At 40.4% G+C, this 27,775-nt stretch overlaps 1 long non-coding RNA gene across 1 annotated transcript in view; it reads left to right on the forward strand.

Moving 5' to 3' along the window:
• Positions 1-24,314, forward strand: part of LOC118153040 (uncharacterized) — a 56,784-nt gene extending 32,470 nt beyond the window's left edge. Inside the window, exons 2-3 of the long non-coding RNA XR_004742205.3 lie at positions 18,102-18,186; positions 22,584-24,314. This is a non-coding gene — a long non-coding RNA (uncharacterized LOC118153040). The remainder of the gene's footprint in view (positions 1-18,101; positions 18,187-22,583) is intronic.
• Positions 24,315-27,775: the final 3,461 nt, after the last annotated feature.

The following is a 27,775-nucleotide window of genomic DNA, read 5'->3' on the forward strand; positions in this document are numbered from 1 at the left end:
CTGGCTAGCAGTCTGTCTATTTTGTTGATCTTTTCAAAAGACCAGCTCCTGGATTTATTGATTTTTTTTGAAGGGTTTTTTTGTGTCTCTATCTCCTTCAGTTCAGGTCTGATCTTAGTTATTTCTTGTCTTTGCTAGCTTTTGAGTTTTTTGATCTTCCTCCTCTAGCTCTTTAAATTTTGATGATAGGGTATCAATATTAGATTTTTTCTTGTTTCTCATGTGGGTATTTATTGCTATAAATTTCTCCCTAAACACTGCTTTAAATGTGTCCCAGAGATTCTGTGTGTATTCATTCTCATTGGTTGTGAAGAACATCTTTATTTCTGCCTTCATTTCATTGTTTATCCAGTCAACATCCAGAAGCTGGTTGTTTAGTTTCCATGAAGTTTTGCAGTTCTGAGTGAGTTTCTTTATCCTGAGTTCTAATTTGATTGTGCTGTGGTCTGAGAGACTGTTTGTTATGATTTCTGTTCTTTTGCATTTGCTGAGGAGTGATTTACTTCCAATTATGTGGTCAGTTTTAGAGTAGGTGTGATGTGGCTCTGAGAAGAATGTATATTCTCTGAATTTGGGGTGGAGAGTTCTGTAAATGTCTATTAGGTTTGCTTGGTCCAGATCTGAGTTCAAGTCCTGGATATCCTTGTTAATTTTCTGTCTAGTTGATCTGCCTAATACTGACAGTGGAGTATTAAAGTCTCCAGTGTGGGAGTCTAAGTCTCTTTGTAGGTCATTAAGAACTTGCTTTATGTATCTGGGTGCTCCTGTATTGGGTACATATATGTTTAGGATCATTAGCTCTTCTTGTTGCCTTGATCCTTTTACCATTATGTAATGCCCTTCTTTTTCTCTTTTGGTCTTTGTTGGTTTAAAATCTATTTTATCAGAGCCTAGGATTGCAACTCCTGCTTTTTTTTGCTCTCCATTTTCTTGGTAAATCTTCCTCCATCCCTTTATTTTGAGCCTATTTGTGTCCTTGCATGTGAGATGGGTTTCCTGAATACAGTACACCGATGTCCTGTATTCAGTTTGCCATTTATATCTTTTGATTGAGGCCTTTAGTCCATTTACATTTAAGGTTAATATTGGTATGTGTGAATTTGATCCTGCCATTTTGATGCTAGCTGGATGTTTTGCCCGTTAGTTGATGCAGTTTCTTCATTGTGTTGCTGGTCTTTGCCATTTGGTATGTTTTTGGAGTGGCTGGTACTGGTTGTTCCTTTCTATGTTTACGCTTATTTTAGGAACTCTTGTAAGGCCAGCCTGGTGGTGAGGAAATCTCTCAGCAATTGCTTGTTCATAAAGGATTTTAAGACATTTTCAATAAAACATATGAGGTGCCACATGGTTGTGTACGATCACTGTTTAATTCAATGGTGAAGCTAATCCTAAGGCAGGATGTCTGGTCTTCCAGAGATATATGTCACCTAATAGTTGCGACAACCGATTGGGCCATGCTGTCTGGTGGAGGTCTACTTTCCTTCCAAGTCCCTTATTTAACTTACCTCACCTCCTGTACTCTCTGAGAATGTCATGTTCCGTCATTGGATTCTGCTTCCCGAGGTGTAGCAGGGCCAATATTCACATGAGTAGCATTCTGATGTGCAAGAGGAGGGAAAAGCAGATCACGAACCAGAAAGGAGTTAGGAATTGTGACCTTGATCTTCAGCTTGATTTTTAAGGATGGTAAGATTTGGAAGGGTTGAGTGGAGTCTTAAAACTGTGTGAATAAAAAGGTAGAGAGGGAAGCCCCATCAGGTTGGAAAAGATAGGTTACTTGGGCAAGTACATTGGAAAGAGAGGTAGCATCTTATTAAGATTTGGGAGTCACTGGCCAAGAAGCGACTCCTAGCATTGTAGAAATGAATAGGATTGCCAAGTAAGGGAATGTAAAGAGAAGATAACTGAGGCCTGAAGCTTGAGAGGAGGAGGAGAATGAGAAGCTTGTTAAGGACAAAGAGAAGGACCTCTGTATATGCAAGGATAAAAAGCTCATCGCTGTGAGGGATATCACATAAATTGCAAATTGGCAACGGTTTGGACCAAATGCTATATAAATCGATACTTTTCATTAACAAAGTGCCTTGTAATTTGATTTGATCTTATTTGAAGACAGCAGTACTTTTAAAGGGATATTTATGATCTTAAGTTCAGGCATAGAAACTAGCATTAATCAAAGATATTAGCTCATGTTAATTTTTCTTTGCTACATTTATGCTTAAGCTGGTAATACCATTTTGGGCTATATCTACATAAAAATCTATATACTGGGAGGATGAGAGAGAGCAATGTTGTAGGGTAAGAAAGAAAAAAGTCCTTTTGGCAATTAAGTGGATGGTTGATTCCCTTAATATTCTAAGAGCAAACACAGCTATCATTATGAATCACTATAGTTGATGAGTCTAATTCCTTTTAGTGCCATTACAGCAGATGCTCACATTTCAATCCTCCACGGACACATCAATCTTCGTCATCTCCTCATACATATTCCAACATCTATCCTGGAATTTTAGCATACTGCATTGGCATGAGACAGCAGCATCGCTTTTTGGTAAATTAGCAAAACAGGTACCGGGGAATCCAGAATAAGACAGCACAAAAATTCCTGTTCTTTGCAAAAATAACTGTGGCCACCAGTTACCTGTGCATGTGAGGCTGTGAGTGTGAATGCCCTCACTTGGCCAATCCTGGCTTTCTGGAGGACCTTCCTGTAGAGGAGAGGTGGTTGAGGCCTTAGCACTTGTCACATGCAGCAGCTTTAAATCAGAACCAGCACTAGTGTCAATGAGAAAGCTTTTCTAATATAGGAGATTGAGAATGGCTACCCTTTGTGGTCTTTGAAAAACAACCACTACACACACACACACACACACACACAGTCCCACACATGTACGAGATTCCTGATTATTCCTGATTATAATATCACATATAATTTTGGAATAAAAGGTGGCAAGAACGGCCTCAGAAAAGAAAATATTTGTGAAAATTCTAGCCACTTCCATTAAGCTGAATCCTTGAAGAATTCAAAAGACTCGAGCTAAGTTTTTTTCCTGTTATACCTGGATAGAGGTTCAAAACAAGGCCTATGGCTGACAGTCTCAGTTTCTTGAGGCTGCTGTGAAAAAGTCCCACAAACAGGTAGGTGGAAACAACAGAAACGTATTCTCTCAGCGTTCTCGAGGCTGAAGTCTGAGGTCAGATGCCCGCTGGGTCGGCTGTTCCTCGGGCTGTGTGGGAGAATCTGTTCCAGGCCTCTCCCTAGCTCCGTGATGCTTGCTGGTGATCCTTGAAGTATCTGGGTTTCTGCTGCATCACCCCGATCTACGCCTCCATCATCATATCATATTCTCCCTGTGTCCAGAGACCTGTGTCCCATTCCCGTTTTCTAAGAGGACAACAGTATTATATTAGGGACTGATCCTACACCAGTAGGACCTTATCTTAACTAATTATATCTTCAATGACCCTATTTCCAAATAAGGTCACATTCTGAAGTATGAGGAGTTAAAATTTCAACATATGAATTTGGGGTGAGTGTAGTTCAACACACAACACTGTAGCTGCTGATCCCCCCCAATTCATGTTCTTCTCATATACAAAATATATTCACCTCATCCCAACATCCCCAGCTCCTTTCATAGATGATTACACCACATCTTCCATCCAACATACATTTTTGCAATGTCACTTGGTCTTTTTCACAATCAGAGGTGAACTATTTAATCTCCCTTTGCTTTTGGTTACTCTTAACCTATTCTTATCAACAGAATGTGATGGGAATGACACTGTGTGACCGCTAAGGATGGGCCTTACCAGAGCTACAGCTTCTGTCTTCACCTCAGGGAATGTCCATTACTGGGACCCAACTTCCATGTCAGGACAAAGCTCAAGTTGCCACCTGGAGAAGCCCTCATGGGCGAGCACCAAAAGCCCCAGTCTATAGCACACTGAACCCTAGCCAGGGATCATTCTCAATTGCCAGCCATGACAGTGTGAATGTTCTGAGCCCTCCAGCCATCCCAGCACTTCCTATAACACCACATAAAGTTGGAGAACTTCTTGGCCACATGAAGAATTATAGTGAATAATTGCTGTTTAAGCCATGATGTTCTGAGGTGTTTTGTTAGTAGCAATAGAAAAATTGAAACAGAATTTGGTATCAGAAGTGGGATGCAGTGAGCAATGACTTCACCATTGTACTCCAGCCTGGGTGACAGGGCAAGACCTTGTCTCAAAATAGTCTGAAAAGATAAAAAAAGAAGAAGTGGGATGCTTCAGCAACACAAACCCAAAGCAGATGGTGTTGGCCTTGGTGGACAGAATAGCAAGAAGATTTAAAAAATAGCAGGAAGATTTAGTGCAGACCAGAAAGGCAGTAAGAAGATTGCCATTCAAGCCTGGGAAAATGGTGACCTGCATTCTTTAGTTGAAGAATATTTGACAAAACTGATACTAGCAGGAACATAGAAGATAGTACATGGACCTAATGAACTTGTGAATTTGACTAAGGAAATTCCCGGGCAGAATGTCCAAAGTGCCAGCAGGCTTCTTTGAGCTCTTGATAATAGAGTATGGAGAAAGACTGAAAAAAAAAAAAAAAAAAAGAAACTGATTTTTAAGCAGAATTTAAAGAAAATATTCGACTTTAGATTTTGCTAGGTTAGAAAATACAACCGTTTCACATTTCTAGCCTGTCCAGTAGGCAGAAGTTTCTGAAAGTAAGAGGTGGCTCAGACAAAAATCAGAGACAGAGGCTGCCAGGACCACATGACTTCAGGTTTCAGATCAGGTCAAGGGCATGGATACAAAACACTTTGTTAAGATCAGAGACTCTGTTAAGAGGTGTTTCTTACTCCTGAGCTAGACAAGTTTCTCCTAAGATTTCTAAGAGCATTTACCCACGGAACTCCGATTTATAGCTAAGCAGAGAGAAGATCCATTGTCAGAGATGTGTAGGCAGAGCTTCTGTCTGGTGGGTTGGATTATAATTTTATATGCTGAAATCCCACACAGTCATTTAAGAAGCTGTATCAGTTTGGCCTGAAAGGAATAAAGACAATGCAGTATGGAAAGAGGTCTCCTTTTCCAGTGTCCTGAGGGCTGTCAGAAAACTACCTAATTGAAAGCACAGACCATTTTTTTTTTTTTAATTTTTTATTGGATTTTAGGTTTTGGGGTACATGAGCAGAGCATGCAAGACAGTTGCGTAGGTACGCACATGGCAGTGTGCTTTGCTTTGCTTCTCCCCTTCACCCACATTTGGTATTTCTCCCCAGGCTATCCCTCCCCACCTCCCCCTCCCACTGGCCCTCCCCTTTTCCCCTCAATAGACCCCAGTGTTTAGTACTCCCCTTTCTGTGTCCCAGAATTTCATATCCAGCCAAACTGAGCTTCAGAAGTGAAGGAAAAATAAAATCCTTTGCGAACAAGGAAGTACTCAGAGATTTTGTCACCACCAGGCCTGCTTTACAACGGACCATTTTTTATAGAAAAGGAAGGGGGATTCAGAGGGCAGAACCAAAAGCTTGAAGGGAGAAGCCACGTGTGGAGGAGGGCTGCTCCCAGTGGGGAGATCTAGGGTTTGTTTCTCCAGTGAGCACGAGGACCTGCAGGGCAGACATGGCTGCACTTCAGTCTCTACATGCTTCCCATTTCCTCCTGTGGGTTTGGAGTGTTTGCTGCAGATACTGTGTGTGTGGAGGGCAGTTGGCTTGTGTTTTTAATTCACAGGTCTACCTGTGTCCAGCTTAGAGGATGAGATCCTAGTCTTTGCATTAAGTCTGACGCCATAACGAGATGAGAGTTATGGACTCTTGGGAGAAAGTAAGTGTATTTGCACATCAGAGAATATCAATATTTGGTGGCCAAAGGATAGACTCTGGTAGAATGTAGATGACTAGGAATTCTTGCTGCTTTTCCTATTGAGAGGTGGGGTTTATTTTCCTCCCCTTGCATCTGGCCTGGCCCTTTGCCTGGATTTGACCAAGAGAACGCAGCAAGGATGCTGATGGCACCTCTGTGGCTAGGCCTTTATCTGCAGCTTCTGCCTGTGCTCCCCTTGGGAAAGCTCTCATGGGATCCAGCCACATGTCAAGAACCCAAGTTTGGCCAAGTGAGAACCGGAGAGAATTCCTGCAGCCCCTCCTCCAAGGTCACAGACAGGCAAATGAAGCCATCTAAGGGTAACTTCATGATACTGGCCGAAATCTCCAAGAGAAAAAGAAATGTTCTGCCCCACCCTGCCTAAACTTAGGTTGCAAAAAATTGTGAACTAATAAAAGCCACAAACTTTTGGGGGTGGTTTGTTATTTAACAATAGGTAAGCCAAACCTCTCAGACGAGACCACCTGCCGTGGGCTTGGCTCAGGCCTTATCCATGGCCCTCTCCAGAGATTAAATTTCCTGAAACTTCAGGTACATTGAGCCTTGTCCCAACATGCTGTATATATGTATTTAATTAAAATAGAAGGAGTGTGTTTTCATGTGATTAGTCTTGAATTATATGGCATACGTATTATTGAACTCTCAAATGGATCAAGTTCCCTCATATTTTATCTTAGTTATGTTGAATCTGTATTATAACTAAAACTGTTAGTCTGACTATACCATTTAGATCTGGTCATATTTGATGAAAATAGGCAGATGATCAATCAGAAGCCATCTTAGGACAGCGAGTACAGAGTGAAGAAGCACGATGCATGTCTCAGCGGGCACAGTAGCCCTCCTACATTTTTGGCATCGAAACCTTCCATTTCTCCCTCATTTTCATTTACAGAACACAGTGTTTACTACGTGCTGTGGATGAAAGTTCTGAAAAGAACTATGAAGTACAAAGAGAGAAAAGGAACCTTTTAAATAAAGACAAATTCAAAACCCCAAACTCTTTGAAATTTCAAATAGTTTTCCCTCATTCGCGTCCATAAGCTGTAAATGAGGAGCCACCTGAGACCTCAGGATCTTGTCTGAGTGCTTGGCTGATCACAGACCTCCTTTCTCTTTTCATGTCCCCCGATTTCCATTTAGAGAGCTGTGAGCTGTACCCACAGTTATTACCAAAATTGATTTTGAGTCTACATCTAAAGCATTATCTACTACGTCTCTGAGGAAGATGAAATATGTATTTATCCAAATGGCCTGGTTGAATGAAAGATAAATAAAAGTTGGTAATAATACCAGCATGTTTGTATTTTTAAGCAAGAACATCATTCTTTCTTTTTTATTAAAAAAAAATTGTTTTTTGAGTCTCGCTCTGTCTGTCACCCAGGCTGGAGTGCACTGGTGATATCTCTGCTCACAACCTCTACCTCCTGGGTTTAAGTGAGTCTTCTGCCTCTGCCTCTTGAGTATCTGGGATTGCAGGTGCCCACCACCAAGGCCTGGCTGATTTTTGTATTTTTAGTAGAGACAGAGTTTCACCATGTTGGCCAGGCTGGTATCGAACTCCTGACCTCAGGTGATCCACCTGCCTTGGCATCCCCAAGTGCTGGGATTTCAGGTGTCCTTCTTTCATTTGAAAATGTTCTCCTTCCATTTCCATCTGTGAGGCCAGCTTCCTCACAAGTGCAGTGAGCCGACAGGGGAAGCAGGTGCCGTACGTAATCGATGTCTAAGAAGGTTGTCCGGAAAGACAGGTACACCTGTAGAGGACAACTGGCATGCTGTTGGATTTTCCACAGATAATTACATTACCCAGACTTGTGAAATGTCAGACATAAAATAATAAACAGGACTCTGGATTTGGTTGTTCTTTCTAATCAAATAGAGCCATCTATGGAGCAAATCTTTATTTCACTGGTTTCTGTCAGAATGATGCCCTTTCGTCAGCAGCTCTCTATTAACAAAATACTGCAGAGGCAAGCATTTTCCCCTCTCCACAGTATTAATTAAATTACATAAAACTGGCAGTGTTTAAATTCTGGCATCTGTATTGTCTCACTTAATTACACCCCTGGACTCCTTTAAAAATTCTTTCATTTGCTGTGGGGACGTCTGTTGGTGAAAGGGGAAGAAATCAGATGCAAGTGATCAAATGTAATGTGGGGTTTACACCTGCCCTCATCCCCAATCTTGTTGTGGGGTTTGCACCTGGCCCAACCTTGTTGAACTGACTCCTGCAGTCTGTCTCTGCAGCACTTCCACCCCATGCAAAGTGGCTATAATTCGATAGCAGAGGGAAACGAACACAATGACAGAGATTCATTTTGAATTAAGGAAATTTTATCATTTGGCCTCATAAATAAAATACTTTTCTATACGCTTTCAACTTTTTTCAAATCCACTCAAGAATACCCTGAAGTGAAATACATTTTTCCCTGCCTAATCTCAGCAACCCACTTAATGTCATTTAAGGAGCTTCCTTAGAGCTTGAGCTCACGAGAACCATCCACAAGCTCACAGTGAATGCCATGCTTGGGAAGGCCAAGCTGCCTTCTCAGGGCATGAGCAGGACATTTGCAAGGCAGAAGAGCCAAGCACCCAGCTCCAGCTGTCCAGTTAAAAACTGTTGCCAGAATAAAGATTACGGACCCCCACAAATATATATATATATATTTTTTTTTTTTTTGCCAGTTCTTTTTTTTAACTTAATGTGTCCAAAATCAAATTAGTTTATTTGCCAGATCTATTTATCTCATTCATGTTAATTACTTTTTTTTGTCTTAGTGAATGACTGTCATTCAAGACAGAACTTGGGGTCATTTTCGATTTTTCTTGCCCTCTACATGCAGCACCCAGATTTCAGCCTCCACGTCCTCCTCATCCCCACTGCCACTGCCTCAGTGTGGGCAATTGCTAACCTGCAGCTGGGCTCCCGTGCGTTCTCTAGATCCTCGGAACTCTTGGCCCTTTTCCACATCCTGAACCTGCCACTAGTTAACCTTGCAAAATGTGAATCTTGTGTGGTTACTGCTCGATGCCTCTAAATTGCCTACACAATGAAATCCAAACTGTTTAGCATAGAAATTGAGACCCGCTATGATCCGGACCTCGATTCCCTCATCAACCTCATTTCTCTCTCTATTAAATTGTTCACTGTGGTTTAACCACCACATAGGATCTCTAGATTGAAGTGTTAAAACAGATACTTAGATTCTACTAAGAAAATATGGTGCAAAATTCATCGAATTTTTACTTTCTGTGGAAGCACTTTGAAGAAAGGGAAAAATCTTAAGTTTGATGAAGAAATGGTTTTGCTGGTTATAATGGAACTTGGATTTATTCTTTGAACTAAAATGGATGTATTTAGCAATTCAGAAAATACTGTTATTAATCAAACAGCTAAAAGTTTATCTGTCTTTCTTTCATTGTTCATCAAATATTTAATGAATGCTAGCAATATACCATCCAGTGCAGCGGGCACTGACCACAGGAAGATAAATGAGCTGCTGTTCCAGCCTCCCATGAGCTCACAGCCTAGGGAAGAAACAGACAATCAGAACCATGTGGTAGAATGCGGCTAATCAGAGAAACACAAATACATTTTTAGCTGTTTGATTAATAATGCCATTTGACAAATTGTTAAATGTGTTAATTTTAGTTCAAAAAACATACTGAAGTTCCATTATAACCAGCAATTGTGTTTCTTAATCAAACCGAAGCACCTGGCTTAACCTAGCTTGTGTTAATTACATCGCTATTTCACAGGTAGTAAAAATCTCAGGTAAATCTCACTAGAGAAAAAAAAAGGTTATTGTCTTACATAAAGGAAAATTTTGGTGGGGGGGTTTGACATTGATGTTTAGTTACAGTTTGTTTCAGGTACCCCACTATGTTCTCAATTTCTCTCTCCTCTCAACTACAGTCATTTCACTGTTGTTTCTCATTCAGCGGCCATCCACAGGTAGTGACAAATACTGACACTAGGAACTCTAGGTTTTCATTTAATCAGTTAGTCAACTTTATAGAATCAAACAAATCTTTTCTAGTAATTCTATAAAACGGTCCCAGATGATTGAACGTTCCTGGCCTTGCTTGGGTCACATGTCCACGCTTGATCCAAACACGTAGCTAAAAGAATACAAAGTACTGATTGATCAACATTATCCTCCTAAGCTCAGGGTCAAGGCATGGGGTGAGCTTCCTCCAAACAATGAAAGTACAGGAACAGCAGGTCCGCAGGGGAAATTTACCAAAATAAAAAGGAAAAGATGTTGGAAAGGGAAGAAACAAAATATAGTTATTATTGTGCTTGAACTGAATCTTGAAAGATGAGGAGTTATCCAAGTAGAATAGTTATGAAGTTGTTCTAGGCAAAGGTAGCAGATATTTAAAGACAGAGCTGTAAGAACACATGGGACCTTCAGGTACCCTTTAGAATTACTTCAGTTTGGTAGAATAGGTGTGTGTATATGGCAAGTTAGAGATCCTGAGATGTTGACTGAAGCTGTAATGAGTCACGCTGGAAAGGCAGTGTGTGAAGTACTTGTAAGTTTCAGTAATCTTTTGGAGAACACTTAATATGCCAGAAATACACACTTTGTCATTTCGGTAATAGTATTACTGAAGATTAGGTAAAGCTGCCTTCTGAAGAATTCCAACCCTTGTTATCTTTTTGTCCTTTGTACCCAGTTGTGGTCAAATGGCTGACAATGGGCTTCTGACTTAAAAGCAAGCTGGGATGAAATCTCCCCCTTTAAAGAATCCCCGTATAGGTGGGTCATTTGTCAGACCCATCAGATCAGCACTCTAGGGAGAATTAACTAGTAAGAAGCAGACAGAGCCACAGAAGAGGTGGAGAGTGGTTGAATAACCTTAATGACAAGCACTAGAGATGGGGTGACGGGAGCACAGCTACTAAAACTGTGGTGTGTCTTGAACCAACATTCCAGTTCCTGCAATGGCATTCTAGCTTCTGTGAGACTGTGCTGTGTAGCTTAGCTGTCTGGTTCTGCTGTGCAGATAGAGTCTTTGCTGTTGCTATCCTTTTTGTTTCTTTAAAATGAACTCATATTCTTGTGGTCAACCCAGAGGGCCTCTGTGTCTTGCTGCCCGAAGGAACGCCAACCATTTAAAACCCTGACGTGTGCCAATCCATAGACGTCATGATAAACTGAAGGCATTGGAAAGACTCTGAAGCATGTTATTGTAAAAATTCATATTAAGTTTATGTTTCCCAATTGATTAAACAAAAGAGTACACCCTAAAATGGGAGAAGGAGGAGTGAACCAATTACTCCATTTCTTCTACATACATAGGAAAGTTTTTCTACTCTCATTAAAACAGAAACTCTTACTTTCAGTTTTTTCATTTGGTAGCAATTAAAGAGTTTTCTAACCAAACAGTGCTTTAGAGATCATGGCAGCAAACCCAGGATTTCAGACTTCTTAATCAGGTGTTACTGTTGTAATGTCAACAGTAGAGTTCAGACATGTCTAAGAAGAAAAATAAATACAGCACCTATTCTGAAAATGCCTATAAATAAAACATGGGTGAGTCACATCTCCAAGAGTCTCAAGATCCTTATTTGTATTGCGAAACAATCTATTTCAGTATATATTTTAAATCTGAAGCTTGCAATATTCTATTTGTCTTTAACTATAGAAAGGTTAATAATTCTGCCATGAAATAAGTGAATGAAAAAAATCCTGAAAATTAATTTACATGTTTGTTTTTGCAAATGAACTTTACTAAGAACCACAATAGTGGTGAGTTAAAAAAAAAATTTCATTGTCCTTATATACCTCACCAAATAATTGCTCCTCCAAACATGTAATTTCAATACACACAGAATCTAATACATTTTTCTCTTCTTGTTCTATAAAAGAGGCACCTGGGAACAGCACACCAGAGACACATGGGTGAATTTCATAGACAATTCAACTTTGGGGCAGACTCTGGATTTGCAGTTGTGCAGCCTCTCTCCCTGCAGTTATTATGATGAGGTTGAAACATTTACATTTAGATTTGTTATCTGGGAGAGATAATTAGATATTTTCACTGCAAAATAATTTACATTAATGGGCTGTAACTTTCAATATGTAGTTTTAAACTGCACATTTAAATAATATAATATCTGTCTCCCTTAATTCCAGGGTCATTGTCTTCATGCAGTAGCTTTATTTTTCTTTTCAAAAACACAATAGGCTTAAAAAACATGTTAATGTCTTTATGAGTTTGAAATTTTGGGGTAGGTAAAACAGCAAGCTTGTTCAGAATTTTACTGAATTGGTAGTATGCAAAATGAAACTAGCTTTGAAGTAAAAACAACAGCAGAACTGCAGCTCTGGCTGAAGATGTAAGGGTTCTATTGGGATAAACTTGTCCTCCTGGAGGCATGTGGCATGGGGAGAAATGTTGGCATTTGTTGCTTTAGTCATTTCTGTGTATAATCTAAAGTATTTATCAGATGCTAATTAGACACAAATTTCCCTTACTTAATTATATAACCTAAATTTATTCTCAGCCTATGTCAATAATGGCCAGCTATTGGTTAATGACCAGTTTTTTTTTGGTTTGTTTTTGAGATGGAGTCTTGCTCTGTTGCCCAGTCTGGAGTGCAGTGGCATGATCTCAGCTCACTGCAACCTTCGCCTCCCAGGTTCAAGTGACTTTTCTGTCTCAGCCTTCTGAGTAGCTGGGACTACAGGCATATGCCACCACATCTGGCTAATTTTTGTATTTTTAGTAGGGATGGGGTTTCACCATGTTGGCTAGGATGGTCTCAATCTCCTGACCTCGTGATCCACCTGCCTCAGCCTCCCAAAGTGCTGGGATTACAGACATGAGCCACTATGCCCAGCCAATGACCAGGTTTTAATAAATTGTTCACCTAATACTTTGCTGTTTCCTCCCTGAGCTGTTCTGTCAACCATGATCAGTGGGCTGACATGGGTTCACAAGACAGAGAGAGGAATAGCCCTAAAGGAATTCAGTTTAGAATACTTCATATCCACCTAGATTCCATGTCTAGATGGCTTTGCCCTAGCAGAGTCTCAGTACCAAGATTTACAATTACAAAATTGATTACCTGTAATGAGGGCTTCTGAAATATAAATGGAATGCTCTCACCGAGGAAACATAGACTTAGCCTGAACAGTTCTTTAATTAGAAATCAGAAGTGAGTGTCCCTATATGCTCAACGGACACTGGCGAAGTTGCAGATGATTTAAACTATTTGGTTTATGCCTTATTTTTACAATAATTTAGGAGGTATTGAAAGATTCCAATTTTTCATGAGTTGAAATAGACAATAAAATATACAAATAGGCAAGGTTCTTCAGTAACCTGCACCAAAATATTTTAGGCTTTTGAGTCAGAAGTCACAACTTCTAGGTAAGCTAATATAGAAAAAATAATCTAAGTTAATTTTTAGAGATTCAGTTCCTTGTTAATAAACATGTGCTGTTATTGGTGACATTAAACAAACGTATGTCACTGTTATGTGTGTCTGTGTGTATAAGCACCATGGAAATGCATATATAGAAACACTAAGACTGCAATAATAATAATAACAGTAATAATAGATGATCCCCAAATAAGGTCTTTAGGGGACGTTCAAGATAAAATGCTAATCATTCAATCTTCAACTGCTCCCAGGGCTATATTCTTTGTAGCTTCTTTCCTAATTATGCTTTTTCCTAAGTAATATAAACATTCCCAGCAAACCTGTTTACACTACTAATTAGTCACATCTGGAATAAAGTATTTGCAAAGATAAGAGTCAACAAACAGTTCTCTAAATTATGAAGGCCTTTTTGAAATTAGTAGACTCTGAAAAACGTGGTTTGATTCTACAGAGTATTACATTCCTTCTATTAATGCTTAATGTATACCATTTAAAGCAAGGGGCCGTTTTTCACAGTCTAAAAAGCCTCTGAGTAAAGAATCTACATCTCTAATGGTACTGCTATGGTCTGAATGTTTGCATCCCTTCAAAATTTATATGTTGAAACTTAATCTCCAAGGTGATGATAATGGAAAACGGGGCCTTTGGGAGGTGATTAGGCAGAGCACTCATGAATAGGATTGATACGCTTATAAAAGAGGCTCCAGAGAGAGAGAGCTTAGCTCCTTGCACCATGTAAGGATGCATGAGAATGGGCCATCTATGAGCCAGGCAGCTGGCCCTCCCCAGACACCAAATCTGTTGTTGCCTTGATTTTGGACTTCTCAGCCTCTAGAACTATAGGAAATAAATTTCTGTTGTCCATAAGCACCCAGCTAATGATAATTTGTTATAGCACCCTGAAGAGACCAAGAAAGGTACTTTTATTTTCATTTGTTTTTAAGCACTCAAAAATATTGGCAAAAATCCAACCCACTGACCAGTATGTAGATCTCGGTGTTGCAAGGTTTCTGTTACAGTGTGAATAAAGTTGCCTTGAAGGTGATTTAGTTCCCGGACTTCCTGTGGCATTTACATTCTAGATTGAGCTGCCATAATTAATTGAACATTATTTATCAGACGATTGTGACTTTGGGCTATTTTTCCTGTAGGCAGCACCTGAGCAGCTCTTACTAAATCATCGTGATTGGGTAAAGGTACCACTGAAATTCCTTCTCCGCTGAAATTCTGTTCTGGCAACTTTATTTTCACACACATGTTTCTTGTCTATATGAAACCCACTACCACACATTTATAGTTCAAACTCTCTTCAATTAGTTTGTTACCTTAGAATTACCTTCAGCTTAAAAACCAATATCTGACATTCCAAATGCAGGAAGCAAATTGAATTGAATTGCACTAGTCACAAAAGTAACCTTCAAAATCCTGTGGTTGGTATGGATTTTAATATATTTAATGTGAGAAGTGCATGCCCTCTTATCTAGCCTTTGCCTAGCCTTCAAATCACATTTAAAGCATGTCAGCATCCCAGGTGCTGTTTGAGGCACAAGGGATATACAGGGACCCTGTTCTTCAGCGTTGTGTTTTTGTATGGTGAAACAGACAATCAAAAATATTAAAAAAATAAAAATAAGACAGTATTAGATAATGAAAAAAATGTAATGAAAATTTGAATAGAATGTATGTGTGAGAGAGATTAGTCAGTTTGAAGTTTGGGGTAATTGTGATTGAGAAATCAGGCTTTGAGATAATAATCCAAGCAGAGGATTTCGGGAGGAGGGAAGCATCAGAGGAACACCTTGGGAGTGGAGCTGAGCTGGTCGGGTTCTAGAGACAGGGAGATGCCAGAGGGTCCTTCACGTGAGTAGGGGGAGCTTCGGAGGAAATGAGGTTAGAAAAGTAAGGTCTGCAGACAAGGATAAGAAATTTGGATTTCGTAGAACACAGACCATCAATGGGCTTGTTATTTTTCTTCCTCCATATATTCTTCTGTACATTTAGTTATTTCAATTTATTTGGTAAAATTATTTTTCATGTTTCAGTATGAAAAACTTGTACTGAATGTAATAGTAAGTATCTGTTTAAAGAGTTGCGAAATGACTAACTTTGGGTAATTAACATGTAATTAAATTAAACGAATTATTCTTATCTTCAGGGGTTACTGGCCATTGGTAAGCAGAACGGTCATAAAATTTAAAAATATAAATTTGTACAGTTATAATTATGAGAATATTATTGTTAGAAGATGTGGAGAAACAGTGAGATTTACAGAATAAGGGCTTTAAAAACTGAATTCACAAAAGAATACACAAGATATTCAGTATCACTACGAATCAGGGAAACGAAAATCAAACCACAGTGATGTAACACTTTGCACTCTTATTTGCAGAAATTAGATATCTGACTGTAACAACTATTGTTGAGGTTTGCGTGGAAACTGTCATTCACTGCTTGTAAGAATATAAATTTCAACAAGTACTTTGAAGTTCAAGATGGCATATTTAGTAAAGTTTAAAAAATGCACATCCTCTGATTGAGTTGTTCTGCCTGTAAGAATATAAGCATAAACCTACGGAGACATGAGCAAGAATATTCATAGCCCCTGTGATAACTCAGAAACAATCTAAATAATCGCTTCAAGGAGGATGCATAAAAAAGGTGTATTTATGCCGTGGAACATCCTAGAGCAGTGAAAATAAACGAACTAGCACCACGTGTATCAACATAGATACTCTAACAAACATCACATTCAATTATTAATTGAATGTGATTAATTTCCAGTTTTGGAAAAGTACATAGGGAATTGTATTAGTCTGTTCTCACACTGCTATAGAGAAATACCTGAGACTGGGTAATTTATTAAAAAAAAAAAAAGAGGTTTCATTGGCTCATGGTTCTGCGGGTTGTACAGGAAGCACAGCAGCTTCTGCTTCTGGGAGGCCTCAGGAATGTTCCAATCATGGCAGAAGGGAAGGGGGAGAGAGGCGCTTCCCATGGTGGAAGCAGGAGCAAGAGAGACCAGGGAAATGCCACATACTTCTAAACAATCAGATCTCGTGAGAATTTACTCATGATCACAAGAACAGCGGCAAAGGGATGGTGTTAAACCAGGAGAAACTGCCTCCGTGATTCAGTCACCTCCCAGCAGGTCCCGCCTCCAACCTTGGGGATTATAATTCGACATGAGATGCAGATCCAAACCATAGTGGGTACGATACAGAGTCTGCAAGGCTTAAAACGAACAAAGCATAATATACATTGCTCAGAGGTATACATAAGTGGCATAATGCAGGGAAATGATAACAATTTCCGTTTGTCACAGGAAAGAATAATCAAATGACAATTTCTGTTCGAGCATTAACTTTTGCCAGTTTGTCAACAACTCTGCCAAATTCATCTTCTTTGCAGATTCACGTTCAGCAGAGAGTAGGCCCAGATCTGTTCATTTGTCTTTATTAATAGCTAACTGAATGATGCATTTTATTAATTTTAAAATTTCTTTCACTTGAAGTAAAAGATATAGCAAAAGTCTTCAAAAATAATATGTTTTGCAGAGGTTACACAGTAAATTCCAGAAATTAAAATACTATCCACGTCTTTTTTTTTTCAAGTTTGTTTCTTGCAGCTTTAAAATGTCTCCATAGAAACAAAAATAAAATAAATTCCCTATTACACAATAAATTCCAGAAATTAAAATAATACTATCCTTGTCTTTCTTTTTTTAGGTCTGTTTCTTGCAAAATTTTTTTTTTTTTTTGAGACGGAGTTTCGCTCTTGTTACCTAGGCTGGAGTGCAATGGCTCCATCTCGGCTCACCGCAACCTCCGCCTCCTGGGTTCAAGCAATTCTCCTGCCTCAGCCTCCTGAGTAGCTGGGATTACAGGCATGCGCCACCGTGCCCAGTTAATTTTTTGTATTTTTAGTAGAGACGGGGTTTCACCATGTTGACCAGGATGGTCTCCATCTCTCGACCTCGTGATCCACCCGCCTCGGCCTCCCAAAGTGCTGGGATTACAGGTCTTGCAATTTTTAAATGTCTTCATAGGAAAAAAAAATCTCGCAGTCTATTTCATTTTATGCTGCTGTAAGACTGCAGTCCAAGTAATTTATAATGAACAGAAATGTATTGGTTCATGGTTCTGGAGGGCGGGAAGTCCAAGATCAAGGGGCTGGCATCTGGTGAGGGCCTTCTTGCAGCATCATGACATGGTGGAAGGCACTACATGGGCACAGTGAGGAGGCACTGGAGAAACTCATCCTTTTATGAGGAACCCACTCCCACGAAAGCCGAATTAAGCCACCTGAGGGTGGAGCCCTCCCGGCCTAATCACCTATTTAAAGTCCCATCTCGGCCGGGTGCGGTGGCTCAAGCCTGTAATCCCAGCACTTTGGGAGGCCGAGGTGGGTGGATCACAAAGTCAAAAGATCGAGACCATCCTGGTCAACATGGTGAAACCCCGTCTCTACTAAAAATACAAAAAAATTAGCTGGGCATGGTGGCGCGTGCCTGTAATCCCAGCTACTCAGGAGGCTGAGGCAGGAGAATTGCCTGAACCCAGGAGGCGGAGGTTGCGGTGAGCCGAGATCGCGCCATTGCACTCCAGCCTGGGTAACAAGAGCGAAACTCTGTCTCAAAAAAATAAAATTAAAAAAAAAAAAAAAAAATAGAGTCCCATCTCTTAATACTGCTACGAGGGCAGTTAAACTTCAGCATGAGTTTTGAAGGGGCCATTCAAACCATAGTACCCGGTAAAGATGTTTACAGGTACTATAATTTACTTTTTTTGTTAAAAATTTCAAATATTTCCTTTCTCTTCAGGAATCGGAGAAAATGACTGATTTAAACATTGACATTATTTTATTTACTGCTTTATAATGAGGACCTAATTCTTACTGAAAATAATGTAAGTATCTAAGCATTGCTTATTTAATTTTTTCTGGCCATGGAAGGCTAGCGCCTTTGGTCATTTCTTCTGGTATTTCTCTTCAAAACGTGACTACTTTACTGTGTAATATCCATTTCATTGTATTTTGTCACAGTCACAATTAATTGCATTCTCTGTAATTTCAGTGCACTGATCTTTAAGAAATACTTTTAAAATTTTGTGTTTCACTGTACTTTGTTCAAGACTGGTACAATTCAGATTCATTAAAATATTTCATCCATAAACTAAAATTGCACTTACCAACCTGGAGTACTACCCCTCAGAGTGCGCACTGTTCCACTGCTTCAGGTTTTTAATTTATTTTATTTATTTTCGAGACAGGGCCTGTCTTTGTCACCCAGGCTGGAGTGTAGTGGTGCACACGGTTCACTGCAGCCTCAACCTCGAGCCCAACGATCCTCCCGTCAGCCCCCCCGAGCAGCTGGGACTACAGGCGCACCTCACCATGCCTGGCTAATTTTTGTATTTTTGTGGAGACAGGGTTTCCCAGTGTTGTCCAGGCTGGTCTTGAACTCCTGGGCTCAAGCAATCCTCCTTCCTCAGCCTCAGAAAGTGCTAGGATTACGGGTGTGGGCCACTGGCCTGCTTCACATTTTAAATGCAATGAAAACTGAAAGTGGTCAGAGAATAACATAATGAACTGAATTGAATTACTTCATTGTTTTCCTGCTATGCTATCATTCTTTTAATTGTAAATCTCCTGTTTAAGACCCAGGTATATTTTTACTACAGGATTTGAAGACATTCACTGAGTCCAAAGTGAGCTTATATTATCCCAAAACTTTGCAAACTCACTTTCCAAACTGGCCCATGTAGCTGAGCTCTCTGAAATAACCATCATGTCAAATACAACTTATGTTAAGAATAAATAGTAAAAATGTGCTTCTTTGGAGTTCACAGATAGACTATTAAAGCTTGATACTAACAGACCATGAAATAATTGTTTTAAGAGAGTATTTTAGCACTGAAGTGGTTTAGAATTACACACTCATGGTGATAATAAAAAGCAGTCTGGCTTTTTGTGAGTTTGTTATTATTTGGAAATTTGATGCAGACGACATCCCCTCTTCTTGTCTGCACTCAGGAGATTCATCTGCGAACTTGCCGTGTTCTTTCCCACTTCTGCTTTAGTCCTTCTCTTTCCTGATTTCCATATCCAGAACTACCCGTCCTCTCAAGGTCTACTTTTAATCCCTTTCTTCTGCCAAACCTACCTAAACCCAAAAATGACAGCAGGCTTTCTGGCACTGGACCTCTGAAGATATTATCCTCTACCATACATAGTGTGGTCGATGCCTTCCTAGAATTGCCTTCCATTTTTAATGCACTTTTAACCTGAAGTAGGCATAGAAAGTTGCAGAGATTATCACCGTATTTTTACATGTCTTTTGAAAACCTTATTGACTGATGAAAGACCAGGAGTGAAGAGAGAAAGAACTTCAATTACGTAGCCATTATATTTGTGCGGAATTAAAAAGGCACATTTTAATAAGCCAAAGATCACTCAGAAAAAGACTCAGAATGCAGACTCCTTGCCCCCACCTGAAGAGATGTGGACCTCCATTATCTGGCTGCAGCAGGAATGTAACATTTTAATCAGTTATGTCACCACCCCCAGCTCATCAGCTGATATCGATGCCGGTGATTTTTGGACCCAAATGGGAACAACGCTTTCTCAGGGGAACTGATACTTGTATTGGATGTAAAAGCCTAAGGACCTTAGGGTATTCCCATTTTGATCAAACTGATCCTGGAATGATAAATTGAAACTGTTGTCCAATTCTGTTTAGGTTAGTAAATAAAGTAAAATAATGTTTGAGAAAATGCTTTGTAAACCATTTGGTATAATGCAAATACAGCTACTCTTTTTACATTGAGGATGGTGGTTGACAAAATATTATTGTGTATGTTTTAGGATTAAAAATAGGAGGATGGAGAAGGATCATTGGTGCCGTAGTATGCCTCTTAATACGCTGACTTCAATAAATATGTTTATACCAATTTGAAAATGGTGTGAAATCAACGTGGGCCAAATCCTCGTCTCAGAGGCAGTGCTAAGTGCTTTCTCAATGTCCTCAAGTTTTTAAAACCTGCAAAAATGGAAAGGGGAAATTAAATTTAGTTTTGCTTGTAAATAAGAAATATTCTGAATCCAAACGCATATGCTGTATGCTAAACTCCTATCAGATTAGCATCATCAGAAAGTTGCATTTGCTGATTCCAGATCAAGGAAGGAGTCCTAACGCATGTGTTTCTTCTCACAATTTGAGGTCCTTTTACAGACTCAGACAGAACATGATTGTTTGTCATTTTAACCATGGCATTTTTTATGGAGCACAGCTCATCCAACGTTGTCCTCACTTCCCTGAAGCAGTGAGGGTCTCCACAGCCCACTTTTGAGGGAGCTTGGGGAGACACAGGGACTGTTCCATGTGCAATGTTAAACAGCAATTCATGATACAAGGTGGAGAAGAATATTGCATTGTTGTGTGTAGAGGAAATAAAGAACACAACCTCCTTGACAGAAACGGGACTAAAGGCAATGCCATACTTGTGTGAGGGGAGCGAGGGACCTGACTGTGTCTTCAGTGGGAGAGGCTTCCTCCCAGTAGCCATTGCCAACTGCCTTGCTGATGGCCATTCAGCAGTGACCCTGAGCACAGGCACCTGCCCTGATTCCCAGCCGGGCTGGTGGAGCTTCCTTCAAGGTCTTCCCTCCCAGAAGTGAACCAGCTTAATCTGAGTTTAGTGCACAAACCGGAAGGTTGGAGGTGGATGAAAGTAACTGGCAGGTGAAAAGAAAGGCAGCGTCAGGATAAGGCCACAGCTCGGAGCCTGAGTTTCTGTCCTGCGGTGACTTTAATGAGTCTCCTCTGCTTGACTTGCAGCCCTGATTAAATACCATTCCTGATGATTGAGCCTGCACAGCCCACACTGGGATGGCAAGTAGTGCAGGTGGAAGTCAGAAGGGCATGTTTAAGGATATTACACAGGTGACACAATGACAAAGCCCAGGGAAGAGCACAAATGTCAGGAAGCCGTTTCCGTTTCCGCTGGGAAACTGCACTCCGCTCTTCTCCCAGGAAGCGGATGTTCCCTCACCGTCCTGTTTCCCTCCCCAGGCTTAGCAGCTCACTGCGTACCTCACATTTGAGAGCTCTGAGTTATCAGGACCTGGCATCCGCGGCCCACACTCGGTCCCCTTCGGCTCGGTAGGAAATGACCTGTTTTACACATGCACATTTTCTAAGTAGACATCAAACTTCCTTTTTAGCATGGTAAAATTTATTACAATAGTATACCTCTCCTTCGCTCTTATTTTCCTTTGTAAAAATATTAAAACGTTATACTTCTTCTTAGCCTACAACATATGACTTCAGTAATTCAGGACTCTGGCTCCTTCCTACCTTTGGCTAGGAGTTACTTTGTGGCGCCAGCAAATTTCAAGTCAGTGTTCGCCCTGACTTGAAATTGTCCTTCTCCCTGGGCCTTTGAACTCTTCTGTTTGATTTTTATGCTTCCTTGGCTCTTTCCATCACCTTCTCTCCTTCCTCAAAGTGATACTCCATGGCTTCCATTCTTCTCCCTCTTCTAATTTGGTTTTTAAGTATGCCACATGACCAGACTGTTTTTCAGAGTGTTTTTTAATGTAAGGATAAATGAGGATCCAGGTGACAACTGATGAACTAATTTATAACGAAACACATGACTTTTCAAGTAATCTATAATGAGAAAGCAGACAACTATTTAACTTCTCAACTGGATTCATTTTTAATGCAAATAGTTGAGGCTGCTGGTTAAGTGACCTTCAAATGGTGGGGGGCAGTGGCTCAAGCCTGTAATCCCAGCACTTTGGGAGTCCAAGGTGGGTGGATCACGAGGTCAAGAGATCGAGACCATCCTGGTCAACATGATGAAACCCTGTCTTTACTAAAAATACAAAAAATTATCTGGGCATGGTGGTGCGTGCCTGTAATCCCAGCTACTCAGGAGGCTGAGGCAGGAGAATTGCCTGAACCCAGGAGGTGGAGGTTGCGGTGAGCCGAGATCGAGCCATTGCACTCCAGCCTGGGTAACAAGAGCAAAACTCCGTCTCAAAAAAAAAAAGTGACCTTCAAACAAGTAGGATGGTGCTGGATGATGTCGCCTTCTAGTTTTTTGACTATTGATATAATCCCTTCAGAACAGGAACTGAATAGCATATATCTACTTTATATTAATTTTAGTCATGCCTAGGCCTTATTTGACATGCCTATTTAAAGGAAATATTAAAATAAGATTTTCAATTTCAGCATGAAATATATCTCTGAAAGATATTCATACATGAAATGGTCTATGTATACTTCTATCCACAGCAGCATCGTTTTGAGTGGCAAAAGGCCGGAAGCAACTTCAATATCCCAGAGAGGGGCAGTCTGAAGCAACCGTGAGCCACCTTTCCAATGGACTAGTGAACAGCTGCAAAAACAGGAGCAAAAGGAAAGATGTTCTGCGTGACCACTGCAGTGCCATTTCTAACCTGGCAATGAGACTGCTGTAAACAGCTTGCCCGCAGTGTCTCTATGCAACGGAGGCTGACGTCTAGCTCTCCTGGTTTGTGGGCAGCTCCCCTCTGGGGCCTGCACCCTTCTCTTTTGATCCTGTTGTCCTCTGAGGCCTCCTTGTCTGCATCCAGCTGATGGAATGGAACAGAGGCATGGTAAAGGCAGAGTTACTTCCGAAAGCCTTTGATCTGAAAGTGCGGCGTGCCTCCTACTCCCATTCTACATGAAAGAACTGGTCGTATGTCCATATTCAGATTCAAGGAAGGCTGGGAAATGCGATTCTGGCTGAGCAGCTGCTTTCGAGCTGTGACTGTTTCCTAGGAAAAATGACAGTATGTTTGCCGAACACCTAGCTGTCTCTGCTACCATCTCATTTACTTATCATTACATGAAAAAGCAAGGTGCATAATATTGTTACTGTGTCGGCTATTGTCTAAAGAGGAGTGGCGTATGCATTTGTACTTGTATATGCATTAAAAAATCTAGTACCCACGCTGACTTATGGAGAGGACTGTCGGGCATTAGTAAATGGGAGATGAAGCAGAAGAGAAACTTCGCTACACTGGATACGCTGGTGTGTTTTTGAGACGCTACCAATGTAAATTACCTGCTCAAAGAACAAAATGAATTTAAGACATTAAAAAAAGAGAGAGAATGCCATCAATCTGGGCAGAAGGTAAGGAACATGACTCCCAGACACACTGTAGACCCATCTGGCTCGGGGCCATCCCATCCCACAAGCAGCGTGGGAGTGGATGGAGCCATCTGGGATCCCCGTCAGGAGCTGCAGTCTTGAAGACTGTGAGCAGAGCGTAGGCGAAAATGTACCAGAACTGATGTCACGAGAGGAAACCTGCTCTTCTTTGCTCAGAGAAAAGAGGCAGAAGTTTATAGAAAGAAAATCTCACTTTGCGTTATTTGTGAAATATACATAAGCAAAGCAGGTGTATTTTCATAGCTTTTATGTAAATATAGGCTTCTTATTGACCCCAGTGGAAAGGAGGTATCTCCACCGCAGAAAGTGAAACATGGATGTCACTTCACACGGTAAATGTCTCCCACAGCGTCCGCCTCTGGATTTAGAAAAAAGTAGGGTATCAATAGACAGCTAAAGAAGGAGTTGCTGGCTGGCTACTGCTTACAAACAGCCATGTGTCAAGGATATTTCACCCCCCTCTTCAAGAATTTTGCCTACAGGACTCCCAGGAGCACAGGAGCCCACTACAAGGAAGGTTATACAGGGAAGGCTCCCGTGATAACAGCAACAGCTCCAAAGACAGTGGCTGACTCCCTCTGCAGTGCCATCAGTTCATGCAGCCCCAGCTGCTAAACGAGAGTGAGTTTCCCACGAGAAAGACGTGGAGAGGGTCTCAGGAGGCACGCCCTGGACATTTCTGGGAGTCAGGCTTTCAGAGGGAACTGGAAGAATGTTTTTCACAGTTTGGCAAAGGATTGAGTCTTGAGTACAGTTGATGGGTTGTCTCTGCCCCATCAATATTGTGATTGTCCAAGAGATAAAATAAAGGACTCTCTTTACCACAGTTACTTATAATGTGCCCTTTTCCTAACTGCCCAGCATGCTCTGCTAGATGTGCCAGGATTCCTCCAGTGAGTCCATCGGGAGCACGTGTGTGATGTCAGTTCTGTGGAAAATGCTTAGTTTGCATTTCTGGTGTATCAACATCCACTAACATGTTGTAGGAATAATCACAATTTGCATCCTCCAGGGTGCCATAACTCATGGGGGAGACAAATATTGAAATTAATGGGATCAGTTGTGACACGTGCTGTGATAAAAGCCTGGACTTGCGTTTCCCAGATTCTCTGTTTCAGACAGCCATAAAATTACAAATATGGCACAAACTGGCCTTTATTTACCTTGTCAAGAAAGTTATTAAATAAAATCTATCACAATCACCACCATTTCATAAAATAAAGATTATTGTAACACAAAAGACCGAAAACTTATGATAGCAAAGAAGAAACACAGTTCCTTACCTTTCTAAGTTCAGATGCAAGAAACTTTTCCTTGAAAATTTCTGACACTTTATAATATGCAACTTTTAAAACACAAGTTTGTAATTTTGTTTTCAGTTTGAGACTCTATATTCAACAATGTGGTACCAAATGGCGCTGGGGAGTTCAGCTTTTTCCAGTAACAAATTTATCGTCGTCATTTCAGAAAATTGTTTCACATAGATTTAATGGTGAAAATTGAAGCAATATTCTTAATGATGTTCAGTGAATTCAGCACCCATATTCCAGGTAAACTGGCATGAGTTAAGGCTCTCATGCCTGTAGCTACTTTTTTTCTTAAAAATCTGGCATTCTGGCCGGGTGTGGTGGCTCACGCCTATAATTCTAGCACTTTGGGAGGCAAAGGTGGGCTGATCACAAGGTCAGGAGATCAAGACCATCCAGGCTAACACAGTGAAACCCCGTCTCTACTAAAAACACAAAAAATTAGCCAGGCGTGGTGTCATGCGCCTGTAGTCCCAGCTACTTGGGAAGCTGAGACAGGAGAATCACTTGAACCCAGGAGGTGGAGTTTGCAGTGAGCAGAGATCATGCCAATGCACTGCATCCTGGAGGACAGAGTGAGACTTCATCTCAGGAGAGAAAAAAAAAAAAAAGAAAAAAAGATCTGGCATTCCTCCATCAAGAAATGGAAGTGTTAGGAGAGTGGCTTCAGGTGTCCTTGTTAGGTGGTCACTACACCTGGGGCTTTGTCACTCGAGGGCTGTAATCACCGACAGGGAGAATTGAGGATTTTTTTCTAAAAGAGATGCCACATATTAGTAAAATGTCTTGAACCCACACAGGCCTACTCCCTGGATGTTGGGAATATCTGTTATAATACTGAGTTTATGCTTAGGAGCAAAGGCTGATTTCAAGGAATGTTTTTAAGTGTGTGCATCTTCTCAGGGCTTACACACCAGACTGGCCAGTGGTTGTTGATGTGAGCACTCCAACACTGTGTCAGGTGCCTGACTGTGACGGATGCATCTGAATGCTCTTGGAAAATTAATGTATATATGAGGTCATGCATTATTTCCTTGTCATTCTCTGAAGTAAAAACACTGGGAATCATCCCTTCCCAGACCCTCATTCCCACAGTGCTCAGACCTTGATCTTCCCTCCCTTGATCGAGCTCTCATTATCTTCCTTCCTCCATCCCCTTTAAACTTGGAAGATTTGTTCCTTCGTGTTTGGTTAAGATGCCTAACTTCTTCCCAGGAAACTCTTCCTCTGGTTTTTCTCGTTTATTCTTGTAATGAAGAGGTTTACATTAGCATGTTTCTCTAATGATGAACCAATCTTTCATTGTGGAATAAACCAGATATGGCCAGGGTATGTTAGATTATAAATCCCAAAATTTGGTTAACTACTGTTTTCTGTAAGGTTAATGCTTCTAGGCACAGCAGTTCACACCTGTAAACCTAGTGTGTGGGAGGCTGAGGCAAAAGGATCACTTGAGGACAGGAGTTGGAGACCAGCCTGGGCAATATAGCAAAACCCTTGCTCCTAAAATTTCTTTTAAAACTTAGCCAGGCATGGTGGCGCATGCCTGTAGTCCCAGCTATTTGAGAGGCTGAGGTGGGGCCTGAATCCTGTAGTTTGAGGCTGCAGTGAGTATACTCATGCCCTGCATTTCAGCCTACACAACAGAGCAAGATTCAGACCCTTAAAAAATTAATGTTTATATGCTTATAAGTGAAAACAACCTGTAATTCCCTTTATTGCCATTCCCTCCTTTTTTCTTTTTGCTTAAAAAATCAGAGTTACAATGGCTTTTAAAATGAATTGGGAAAATGATATATGTATACTCTACTTTCTAAAAGAGCTTTGCATAAGTTTGGAAATAATTGCTCCTTGAATGTTTGTTAGAATTTTCTCATAAACCTCTGTGGGTCTTTTGTTTGTTTGTTGGTTGGTTGGTTTTGGGGAAGATTTTAAAGACCTTATTTAATTTCTTTAATGATCATATTTTCTTTCTCCTCTTAAATCAATTCTGATAATCGATTTTTTTCCTAGAAATCTTTTACCTAAAATTTAAATATATCAACCCAAAGTGTTTATGGGTCTGCTGATAACTGTTTAAATCTTAGCTATATTTAGAGATATGCTCCTCTTTTAAATTCCCAGTATGGCTTATTTTGTGCATTCTGTTTTATTTATTTATTTTTGAGACAAGTTCTCCCTCTGTCACCCTTCCTGGAGTGCTGTGGTATGAACGTAGCACACTTCAGCCTCAGATTCCTGGGCTAAAGCAATTCCCCTGCCTCAGCTTCCTGAGTAGTCCCAGCTAATTGTTTTAGTTTTTGTAGAGATGGGGTCTTGCTATGTTGCCCAGTCTGGCCTCAAACTCCTGGGCTCAAGCAGTGCTTCAGCCTCTGCTTGTTAAAGTCCTGGGATTACAGGTATGAGCCACTGTTCCTGGCTCTGTTTTATTCTTGATTAATATTTTCAAGGATTTGTCAATTCTAGTAGTCTTTTTGGAAACCAGCTTTTAGATTCTGCTGATTCTGCTGATGCTTGTTTTCCATTACATGAAGTTCTATTCTGTTTATGATCACCTATTTCTATCTTCTATGGATTAATTTTTTAAAAACTGCATGATAAGGTGGATACTTAAGTCATTTGTTACAGCCTGTCATCTCTCTCAGTAAAACATTTAAGGATAGCAGTGTTTAAGTATCTTCTTGGCCAAATCCCACAAGTCTTAATTAGCATTGCTATTAGAATTCAGTTCTAGTTATTTTTAATTTTTAATTATGCCTTTTAGTGTTTTTAAATTAGAAAACGTTCTTGGTCTTTCTTTGTCTTTTATGACCTTCACATTTTTGAAGAGTAAAACTCAGTGATTTTGCAGTCTTTCCTCAATTTGGGATTTGTTGTGACCTTTTTATTACATGTTCTGCACTTTAACCATGATGCATTTAGGTGCTGATGTCATTCAGGTTTTTTCTCCTTAGAATTCACTGTACTTCCTAAATTGAACC

Source organism: Callithrix jacchus, chromosome 4, assembly GCF_049354715.1.
Source record: "Callithrix jacchus isolate 240 chromosome 4, calJac240_pri, whole genome shotgun sequence".
NCBI classification, from domain to species: Eukaryota; Metazoa; Chordata; class Mammalia; order Primates; family Cebidae; genus Callithrix; species Callithrix jacchus.